Source organism: Cebus imitator, unplaced genomic scaffold (genome assembly GCF_001604975.1).
Source record: "Cebus imitator isolate Cc_AM_T3 unplaced genomic scaffold, Cebus_imitator-1.0 Scaffold274, whole genome shotgun sequence".
Classification (NCBI taxonomy): Eukaryota; Metazoa; Chordata; class Mammalia; order Primates; family Cebidae; genus Cebus; species Cebus imitator.
This window is the reverse complement of record NW_016107589.1, coordinates 1399709-1411902: the sequence shown is the minus strand read 5'-3', so window position 1 is coordinate 1411902 and position 12194 is coordinate 1399709.

Below are 12194 nucleotides of genomic sequence, written 5' to 3'. Positions count from 1 at the left end.
AAGTTTTGGAGCACTTTGCTGTACCATAAAAACCAATACATATGTGAGTATATATGCATGTTACACAATGTATATACACACAGGCCTCAATTCCCCTCTTTCTCTCCTTTTTTCTACTTTGCATAATATATACTGTGGTTGTGCATAGTATATTCTGTGGTTGTTAATTTTATATGTAGGTTTCAGGTTATACGATATTAAGGCAGAATCGTCGCTAAACTAGAGGAGGAATAATGCCACCTAGAGATGGAGTGACTGACGGCGTTTGAAGCTTTCCCTTTGTGGAAGAAGGGTAAGCACATTTTAATTTTCACAGAGGATAGCTGCAGCAGTTAGAAAGGAGCCAGTTCTTGCCACGGCTGTTTAGGCACATGGGAAGAAGGGAGTGTATGGATGCCACATGGGAAGAATGTGGCGAACACTGAGGACTGATAATTCCACAGGCATTCTACCCTGTTTCTATCATAAAGAGCCTAGAAAGCTAAAAACCACATTTCCATTCTCATTTGCAGCTAGGGTTTCTGAATGCAGTTTAGCTTCTGCTACCCAGATGCATTAAAGCGAAACAGAGAGTGGGCACTGAGGATTTGTGGAGTGCCTGTGTTCCTGGTGTAGATTGTGGCAAAGGTGGGGACAGGAGCTGTTTCCAGTTCTGCAGTTTCCTGCCTGGGGCAGAGGCAACACACCCTGGCACCCTAACTCAGCAGTATAGCTGAGAGAGCCATGGCAGCCTAGAGTGTGCTTCTTTACCTCCCCAACAATTTCATCAGCCATTATATATCCTGCTATATGTCTCCCTCTCTCTCTCTCTACAACTGAACCCTGACTAGGCAAGAACCAAGTCTACATTTACCAGATTAGACTAAAATTGAAAAGCTTCCCTTCCCACAAGCCAGGAAGTGGGAAATTTGTGAGATAAATTAGAACATTATTAGAGACTGCATTTTTCTGCTTATATGACTATATTTTCCTGTATGCCTGCCAAATATGTATTATCTCATTTAATCCTTCCAACAACCCAACAAATTAAGGACTATTAGTACCTCCATTTCAAAGATTAGGTAGCAAACACAGACTGTGCCCAGGGTGACGCCCAGAGCCAGGCTCATAACTAGACAGTGCACCCCAGAGCACTCTTCCCCACTTTGCTGTTTCACCCCCGATTTTCCCCTCCCTGGTCTCTTGGCCACCACTCAGGTCCTCGGCACCCTTTGCTTCCCCCGCTGTGGAAATGTGCCTGGATATTCATGCTGAAATAGGAGTAACCACTGAGGCTGTAACCTGGGCAGCAGGGGTATTTTCATTTCACTAGCATCAACCTCCTCCTTGGCTGAGTCCCCGTATTGCAGAATGCATCTAAGGATGAAACTTCAGGCCACAGTAAGTAAGCAGAGCAAGATGTGTGGGTCCTTCCTGGGGTCCTGAAAATCACTCCCACCGTCCTCTTGTCTGAAAAGTGCCTTTCCAAGGGCTCACTCTGTCTCCCCACTAAATGGCCCCAATCCATGCACTCCTCCCAATCTCCTTAATATGGAGAAGAATCTACCAAAAGCATCTTAGATGCACCTGACACCCTCTCCTCCCCTACCCCTAGCCAGGGTGCATCCAAGAGGCACCAATAGGGTACTTTGGAAAGAGCAGGTCTGACAGAGGAGTGAGTCAGTGGCATATACTCCAAGGATAATATCCTCGACTTTCCATCAGCCACAGCGATGCAGCCTTGTGGAGAAGCCTGGGGAAAACAGCAGTGAAACTGCGTCTCCATCAGCCCTGACTTCAATGACTGAAATCCATAATTCTCCCCAGGTCGTCAAGGGAATGTGCTTAGGTGTGGGAACATCTGACAGGAAACTGAAATATTGATGAAGATAAGTTTGTAATATTTTTGACAAATAAGATGCCTTCTGATACTAGATTTTTAGTAGAAACAAGTTGTCAAAGTATAAGCAAAAATTTGCATCAAAAAAAGATTAAAAATGAGAAATGCTGTTCCTTAATTTTTTCCTGTGGCTTGGGAGAATACTGGTGCTGAACGTTCATGGTGGAATGGCATCTGTAGTAGATGCCAATTAATCTTTCAGGGGAAACAAATCTGTGAATGAGTGAACACAAAATATCTCAGCATCACAAGGAACGTGGCCTTCAACCTGAGATAGACATGAGTTCACATTCCTGTTCAAATCGTCTCTAGTCCCCTCTGCAAGTTGTTTAACCTCTTGAGGCTTTGGTTCACTCATTTAAAGGGGGCAATAGCAATGCCTGCCTCTTAGAGTTGTCATGGGGGTCACATGCTCAAGTGACAATCTGACTGTGCCACTCCCACAAACAAAGCCTTCTGCAACGGATGCAGTGGTATGTAACGCAGGTCCCCAAAGTGTGCACATTCAGTGACTATTTTTTATTTCAGTCATCATTTACCTGCCATAGAAATGCACCCCTTTAAATTATAATTCAGGGAGTTTAGGTATATTTGCAAAGTTGTGCAACCATCATCATTATTTCCAGAACATTTCCATCACCCCAAAAAGATATCCTGATACCTCAAGGCCATTAGCAGCCAATCCCTGTCCTGCTCCCCTCGCCCCTGGCAATCTCTAATCTACTTGCTGTCTCTATGGATTTGCCTATTCTGGATTTTCATATCAATGGATGCATGAAACACTTGGCCTTCTGTGTCTGCCTTCTTTTAAGTAGCATGTTTTCAAGGTTCCCCCATGTTGCAGAATGTATCAAAATTTCATTCCTTTTCATGCTCAATAATATTCCACTGTAAATATACGACATTTCGTTTATCCATTCATCAACTGATGAACATGTAGGGTTTTTTTTCCCTTTCATTGGGGCTACAATAGATAATGCTGCTATGAAAATTCATATACAAGTTTCTGTGGGGTCATGTTTTCCGTTTTCTTGGGTATATACTTAGGAGTGGAATTGCTGGGTCGTATAGTAACTCTACATTGAACTTTTTGCAGAACTGCCAGTCCGTTTTCCAAAGAAGGTGCACCATATTATCCTCCCACTAGCAATGGATGAGGACTCCAATTTCTCCGTATCCTTGCCAGTATTTGTTACTGTCTTTCTTATTGCAGCCACGCTAGGGGGTGCGAAGTGCCATCTCACTGTAGTTTTCATTTGCATTTCCCTGGCTAATGGTGTTGAGTGTCTTTTCATGTGCTTATTGGCCATGTGTATGTCTTCTTTGGAAATTAAATCCTTTGCCTATTTTAATTGGGTTATTTATCTTTAAACTGTTGCATTCTAAGAATTATTTATACTTATGGATACTACACTCTTAACAGATATATGATTTGCAAATACTTTCTCCCATTCTGTGGGTTTTCTTTTTACTTTATTGATGGTATCATTTGAAGCATTGAATTTTTTTAATTTTGATGAAGTCTAATTTATACATTTTTTCTTTGGTTGCCTATACTTTTGGCGCCAATCACTAATTTTGCAAAAATACAAAGGGTTGTCTCCCTTGCGTCAACTCAGGACAACACTGCAAGGCCATCCAACTCCAGAGCTCCCGGGGATTTTCTGCAGCCTCCGCTGCAACTTCTTTGCCCTCTACCCTCTCCTGCTTCCCTCACCCCTTCATAGGTGTTATTGCCAAAAGCACTAACCAATAACATTCTGCATGAAAATATCAGCATCTCAGAGTCTGTTTCTTGGGGTACCCAATCTTAGACACTTTTGATGTCCCCTCATCAACCTCAAGACAGAGGGTCGCCTCCTCATCATGGTTTCAAGTCCTTCTGTGACATGGCCCCTGCCCAGTATCCAGCCTCACCTCCACACTGTCTCCTCATTCACTGTGATTCAGCCACACTGAACTGTTTGTGCTTTCCCATAAATTGCCATCTCTCTAGCCACCAGTCCTCTGCACTTGGAATTCCTTCCTCCTTCCTACCTAAATCCTACATCTATCCCCTCATCTGGCTGATTCCCATCATCCATCCAAAATGATGACTCAGTTCAACATCATTTCCACCAGGACCCTTGCCCTGACCCTCTGAGTGCTTCCACAGGCCCCTTCACTCCCCAACCCTTATGCTTACTATACTGTATTGTAATTCCTTCTTTATGACTTTGTCTCTACAACTTGACATGAACTCCATGAGGACTGGGATCCTTTCATTTACATCCTATCTCTAGAGCTGGCACAGAGCCTGACGCTCATGAAGATTCAAAAGTATGCAGTGCATGCATGACACATGCAAAGTATAGAAGCAGTTCAGAGAAGGCAGCGTCCAGCTAGGGACTGCTTCAGGAAGGGGTAGCTCCTGCCCAGGGCTTCACAATGGACAGGAGTCCCCCAGACTGGCAGTGGGAGGGCTCCATAACACCACCCCAGAGTTCTGGAGCTCACTTTCGACCCCCATGATGTAGGGCTGGCACTACAGCAAAACCTAATTCTCTCATTCACCCCACCCGTCTCCACCTGGGCCTCCTGGAGTCCACCTGGGGCTAGCCCGCCTACATTCACAGGCTCCTGGTGCCTAGCAGTTTCCCAGATCCAGGTAAAAAATCCAGCAGGTAAAAGATCCAGCAGTTTTCTACTGGAAACTGCTAGAAATCAAACTACCCTTTCTAGGACATGCATAAAGCCTTGTCTTGGCTGCCTAGAGATGGTTTTATGGGTGTCCTTATCTGGGCTCTGCAGCAGTCGCTGGCACCAGGACAGACAGTTCCTTAATCATTCAAATAGGAGGCCTGGGTTACATTAAAATGATGGATCTGTGGCTGGAAAATACATTCGAAATGGCCTACGAAGCCTCAGCCTTCCCCTGCACACTCTCACCTCAGATCCAGGCTGCTGCTTGAAGGTGGAGGTGAGGCCCAGAACGAGGAAAAGGCCTGCAGGGGGCTGTTAGCTCCTCTGGAGTGCCGGCTTCCTCACCCTTGAAGTGCGCTGCCTGTGTGGACCTGTTTGTCCTGGAAGGGTCTTTTATCACCAGGGTCACACTACTAGTAATTGACGAGCAGAGATTCAAACCCACGCTGTCCAAACCAGAGCCTGTGCCCTTGCCATTATGCTCTATTGTCAAATGACATTTTGAGACTAGATCTTCCGGTTCTCACTCTACCCTCTCCATGCTGCCTCACATCCTCTGTATGAGGTGTAATGCAAGGCCCAAGCCCCTCCAGCCCAGATATTCCTCCTTGCCCACTCGGTGCCAAGGCTAGAGTCAGGCCCACACCTGGGGGGCGCAGACCTGGGACAGCTGCTTGGCAGCAAGGCTGGCCACATCATTTCTGTGACCTCCTTCAGCTCAGCTCAGTTCGGGAAACCACTGGATGGGCTATCCTTAAATGTGAGGACGTGCTGGAGGGCAAGAGGACGAGGGAGTTGGGAAAATTGGCTCCAAGAGGCCAATACCAAATCTCACCCATCTCTACCTCCCAGTTTGTGGCTCAGAAAGATTTATGGTGCTGCACGGATGGGTCATTCTCGAGATAAAGTTCATAGATCTTGCAGCTGACAGGTCCTTTCAATCAGTGCTTCAGGAAAACTTCCACAGCTGATAAATGAGCTGCCACTAAAGCCTCAGCAATGGGCTCCTAAAGGTCTCCATGCCTCAGGATTTCTCATTTATCCTCTAAAAGGGACACCTACCGTTGATGCCAAATAGAGCAAGGAAGAAGGCTGGAGTGCAGCAGTGAGCGGAAGCCTTCCCTGCCTAGCCCTATCCTGAACCCCCTCAGCAGATGCCAAGTGCACAGGGAGCGTCCTTGGCACTCACTCACAAGAAGCCCTGCATACAGTTAGTATCCAGCCAAAATAACCTGCAGGGCAGATGCTAGGGGATGGACCAAAAAGACCTGGAATTTGGTATCCAAGAAAGCAAAGTCCAAGCTGATTGGTGGAGAGGAAGCCACATGGCGTTTGGAGACACAAGGCTACAAGGACTTTTCACTGTGGCCAGCATTGCTGGTTACCCATCTAATGTCCGTTCTCCCCTTCTTTCTCCCAAAGCAAACTCTGAGTTCGTTTGGAGCAGCAGCATGCCCAAGTAAAAGTATTCATCTGCCCCAGCTCGCCTGCAGCTGGAGCACTGCGAGAACGGTAAATGGTGCTCTAGTAGGGACTTCTGAAAAGGTTTTGTTTTCCTGTTACAGGTGCAGCCTCTTCCACTTCCCCGTCCACCCCCCGAACCCCCACCCCCGCTTCTTTTTCATCCTGTTTTGCAGGTGTCAAAAGAGCTGTGGAGTACCTATCTCCCAGCATGCTAAGGATGGAAGAACAGAAAGACAGCAGGACGTGGCCAGGTGGAGCTGCTGTGTCAGTCCTGGAAAGCCAGCCTCTGTACCTGTGGTTATATAAGCAAATAGTCCACTCTTTGGAAAAGCCACTGTAGTCATTTTGCTGTCACCTGGAACCAAACACAATCCTGGGTGATAGGATCCAAGCTGGGAGAATTTTATCAAGTTCCTTAACCTCTCTTAAGCTTCAGCTTCCTTATCTATATAAAGGGAACAAGATAATATTCGCTCCCCCAGTACACTACCCACCATGCACAGGCACCACGCGGATGTTTAGCATGTGCCACCCATGAATTGAGAAAGTGACTGTTGTATGCATCAGGCAGAGGCAGTGCATACAATAACAACTGCTAAGGCTACCCCACAGGACTTCTGAATCAGATGCGACCACACAGGAGATTCCTTAGTCATGTAAACACTTACCAAACGCTTACCAAAGCCCACGTTCCCTGGCCTGCTGTGCAGAGTTGAAACCAACAGGCCCTACTCTGAAAGCAGGAAGTAAGCTCCTGCGACTCATGCCTTCCACCCCCCTCAGAGGGAAGGAGCAAATTAAAAGGGATTTCAACACATTGTGCCAAATAGAGAGCAGCTAAGTGGCCACAGGTGAAACCAGGCCCTGCCAGATGACTCCACTTGAAGCATCCTTCAGAAGTGAGATCCTGCTTATCAAAGAGCTTGTGTTTTTTTAAAAAAGAAAAAAGGTCCTAAGTGTATCTCCTGGCCCAGAGGAGACCCTGGGACAGAGAGCTCGTCCTTGGTTGGGCGCCTTCCCTCCACTCACACTCCAGCCCCTTGAGCCTGCACGCAGTCAGGACTTCTCCAGCACCAGCACCCGCCACCAGAAACCCAGAGCATCTCATGCTATGGGCCACTTCTGCCAGGCTGTGCCTGACTCCAAGGGCCTGAAGTAGCTGCCTTCTATGTTTTAGGGCCTTCTCATGTTCATCTCCTCAAGCTCACAGAAGTGGTACATCATCCATAGTTTACAGATCAGGGCACTGGCTCTGAGAGGTGAGGAAGACTGCTCAAACTCACGTGATCACCCTGCCTGAACTCAGGCTTGAAGTCTCCTGATGACTCTAAAGCTTCCCATCTGAACTGCCATGCTGACCCGTCCTCTGCCAGAAATGATTCTTGCTCTCTTACACTCTCGCCCTCTTGCTCTCTCTGGGTCTCTGCCTCTGTGTTTCTATACGGATGGTATCTCTTCTCTGGATGTGTGTCTTTTTTATGCTTCTGCCTCCCTGTGTTTCTGTGTATCTCTGTCTCTGACACTCTGTCTCTTGCTCTGTGTGAATCTGACCCCCTTTCCCACAGTCTCTGTCTGTCTGTCTCTCCTGTTGCTCCCTGTGACTCTTTCTCTCTCAGGGACATGTTTTTCCCCTCCTTTCCCACCCCTGCCCCTGCAGCACACCAGACTATACCTGTATCTTTGTCTGACCATGTTCCTTAGAAACATACAAAGGGATCGCGTGTTCTGTTAGCAGTTGTGTCTCAAACTCCCAGAAACACACAACATAGATGATGAATATATTCTTGTTGAAGGAGTAACTGTTGAACACACTGAAAAGGGAGAATGAAAGACTCCTAACACTGGGAAGGACAGTGGGGTCTTTCCTAGAGGCAGCTGGAAACTAGGAATGGGAAGGAAAGAAAAACCAAGGAAAGGAAAGAAGTCTAAAGCCAAACTTTCCAGCCTTTGTCTTACAATTCAGAGATTCATCAAAACATTTTTATCATGCATGTCCACTGGCAGGGTCCAGGGGTCTAATAGATTAATATCACATGCAGCATAGCAGTCAAAAACTGCCACCAGGGAAGATGTGGGTTCAAATTATTGCTCCCCTCATCCCTCAGCCTCCCTGAGCCCCATCCATCTCCTTGCCAGTCAAGTAGGAGCTAGAACAGGGCCCGGCGAGTGCAGTAAATGCTCATAAGGACACACGTTCCTTCATTTGACAGATGAGGAACCAGAGAGGGAAACGGATGTGCTGTGGGCCACACAGCCAAGAACAAGGCCTCCTTCCACCCTAGGCCAGTCGAGAGCTCTGACACCTGCAAAGGAGAGTTGCAGCCTGCAGTGACCCTGGGAGCTTGGAGCAGCCTTTGAAGCTGGAGTGACCACTGGGCGGGAATCTGAGAGAGAGGAGCCCTGCCATGTCAGGGCCAACCCTCTGCTCTGTTCCACCCCCGAAACGGTCCTGACCCTCAGGCCCGCAGTCGCTGCCTTTCTTCAGCCCCAGAGCCACCCCAGAGGCAGGCAGGCAGGCAGGCACAGGTCCTGGAGCCTCCACCGGGGTGATGGGAAACCTGGATTGGCCTCAAGCACTAGCTTTGGAGCTGTGAGTGGTCTAGAGAGAAAGCCACAACAACACTCCCTAAGAACAACAGCCAGCTGCCTCTCTAGAGCCCCAAGCCCCAGTCTCCCCACATGCAAACATATGGGCAGCATCTGAAAATCTCTAAAATCCCATGGGCACTGACCCTGGAGAGGCAGGAGAAGCTGCCTGGGCAGAAAGGGGTGGACAACGGGGAGTGCAGACTCCTATGGGAAAATCACATGAGGAAAACAGAACAGAAGATGTTTTCATTAAAGCAAAATAGCTTGTTAGGGTCAAAAGACACTATTTGTAAACTATGGAAACATAGGTTGGTAGAAAACCCACCAAATATGAAATCACTTTGGAACTTTTCCTATAAGGAGAAACCAGGCCAGCAGCACAGCAGGGGAAATGTGTGTGGCTGAGACAAAGCCCTCACTAGCCATCAGCCACTCACTGGGCCTCTCCAAGGCCAGGTGAGGCCCAGAGCAGGTTGGCCACAGGGGGGGTTTTCGGCCTGGCTCTGGCATCTGCTTTCCTGCCCACCCTTGAGGGCCAGACGTTCGTGACCTCCTAGCTGCAGAATGCACTCACAGGGTATGACTTCTGGGATTTGAGAATGACACAGCTCAGCAAGCAGCCTCAGTAGGAGGAGGGGGCCTGCATCTCTTCTCAAGGGTCTATTAACTAACTCCCATAATCCTGTGAATTAGGCAGAGTGTCATGTTGTCATCTGCCTCCATGAGGTGTTACAGAGATTAACTGGAATTAAAGAGTTCAACATATGAAAAAATGCTCATCATCACTGGTCATCAGAGAAATGCAAATCAAAACTACATTGAGATACCATCTCACGCCAGTTAGAATGGCAATCATTAAAAAATCTGGAGACAACAGATGCTGGAGAGGATGTGGAGAAATAGGAACACTTTTGCACTGTTGGTGGGAGTGTAAATTAGTTCAACCATTGTGGAAGACAGTGTGGCGATTCCTCAAGGACCTAGAAATAGAAATTCCATTTGACCCAGCAATCCCATTACTGGGTATATATCCAAAGGATTACAAATCGTTCTACTATAAGGACACGTGCACACGAATGTTCATTGCAGCACTGTTTACAATAGCAAAGACCTGGAACCAACCCAAATGCCCATCGATGATAGACTGGACAGGGAAAATGTGGCACATATACACCATGTAGTATTATGCAGCCATCAAAAACGATGAGTTTGGGTCCTTTGTAGGGACATGGATGAACCTGGAAACCATCATTCTCAGCAAACTGACAGAAGAGCAGAAGATCAAACACCACATGTTCTCACTCATAGGCAGGTGTTGAACAATGAGAACACATGGACACAGGGAGGGGAGCACTATACACTGGGGTCAGTTGGGGGGAAATAGGGGAGGGAGGGTGGGGGGTGGGGAGCTGGGGAGAGATAACAAGGGGAGAAATGCCAGATGTAGGTGATGGGGAGGAAGGCAGCAAATCACACTGCCACGTGTGTACCTATGCAACAATTTTGCATGTTCTTCACATGTACCCCAAAACCTAAAATGCAATAAAATAAATAAATGGGGGAAAAAAAAGAGTTCAGCACAGGGCATGGCACACATCAAATGCAAAATAAATGCTGGCTGTTATGATTATTGAAACAACTACAGCCTGAGCCCTCTTCTCAGGCTGATGCTTAAACTCAGTTGTGGGTCAAAAGAGTTAGCAGGTTTCATCCAGGTGTGCTCCACTGCTCACAACACACCCTCAGACAAATGGATTCACCTTTCTGGGCCTCCTCTGTCCCAGGGGCACAAATTCCTGCCCACCTGCTTGGGGTCCTTGGGGCTCAAAGAAGCCTGACCTTATTCTTCTGAACTGCCCGACAGGTGCTGAGGGCGAGTGGTGAGAATTGGAAGAACAGAGCTTCAGCGGAGACCAGCCCAGGAGAGGGAAGAGGAGGTGGATGAAGGAAAAGACGCCACCAGCCGAGCCCTACTCACGTGCCTTTCCTCCCTTTCCCATCAATAGTTCTGAATGCTAGCTGAGTGCCAGGCACCAGAAGTGCAGAGTAAGTCAAGCAGGCTATGCCCTCTTGGAGCTCAAAATCTGCTTTCCTAAATCTGGGGAGGAATCTGGCAAAGGGTTTTCACTCATCCCTTGGGTTTCTCCAGCTTGAAGATAAGTCTAACACCTCTGTCTTGACCATCTGTCACCTGGTACAGGCCAGAGCCACAGATATCCCAAAAGGGTTTGGCACTGACCAGTTTGTTAGCTAGAGAGGCAGCTAAGGCCTCTGAGCAGAAGGCTTTGAGAAGTTACAGCTGAGCCACACATCCCTACCCACTTCATATAAAGCTTCCCTCCCAAATGGTGATGCCCAGCTGAGCCAGCCATCTTACCCAAAAACCTGACTCCCAGTGGTTCCCAGGGATTATCCAGCAGTTGCCCACACCACTTAACACCCCTGGAGGGACTATCCTCTCTTTGCCTAACTGAAGAAGGTCTTTGTGGGTCTGGCACCTTATTGGGGCCAGTGATGGAAACCAAGGAACCTAGACCTTGTCCAGTAGATCTTAAAAATTTTTTAAATCCAAAGACATACAGGAATAAGTCTGTCCTTTTCATGTCTGAGATATAGCAGAGAGACTGGACTACAGAAAAGAAATACTGAGAAAAGTTTACACAGTTCAGCTTTTATTAAAATTAAAGGATGGGAAATTAGAACATGATTCCTGTTAAAATAATACATTTGAGGAAATGTTTATTCAGCTATCGCTGTAACTGATCAAGCATGTGACAAGGATTCTTTTACAAGATATACAGTCCCTAACAGCCATGCAGAGAACACCAGATCGAGAATCTTACCTATGCAATATGTTGTACGGGGTGTCAGTGATCAAGTCTGACTGCCTATGACAACCACAGGGACAGAACACCCACACAGACATAAACATTCAATGTCTTCAGTTTTCTTTCAAAGAAAGTATTCTACATGTAATATGCAAATCAAAGAAGAAGTCCAACAAGGGTCCTCTATTGCCACTGAAAACGGGGGGATGGGGGGAGTGAATAATTTACAATCTCATAACCAAACATGGCAATAGGGCAATTTGATGCTGCAAATGCCACAGTCCTGTGCATTCCTGCCATGGCTGATGCTACATCCATGAGTCACTGAGCCCCGTGACGAAGGCTGCACAGGGGCTATGAGACTGTGATTATCTACTACAGAAGAAATCTCTTCCATTCCCAAATGCTGGAAGTGCTGCTGGCTCTCCTGCTTGGTCAGGAGAAACACAGCACGGCTGAACATGAGGGGCTTAGGACTCTAAATAGTGCAAACACTTAAAAATACATTCTAACCTCCTTGCTTCTCCAGGCAAACAGAGCCTTAAAAACTCCAACTAAGTGGAATATGAGTTTGCTCAACCGCCCAGCTTCATCCAGCTAGGTGCAAATGGGGAGCGTGGAGGCAATTTAAATGGCACCTGTCCCAACAATAATGATAAATTTTAAAAACCATAATGCTAATGGCAGATAAATACACAAAACAGAACCTGGAGCACAGACACAGATCAAGAAGCAAGTTGTAAGTGTAGTGT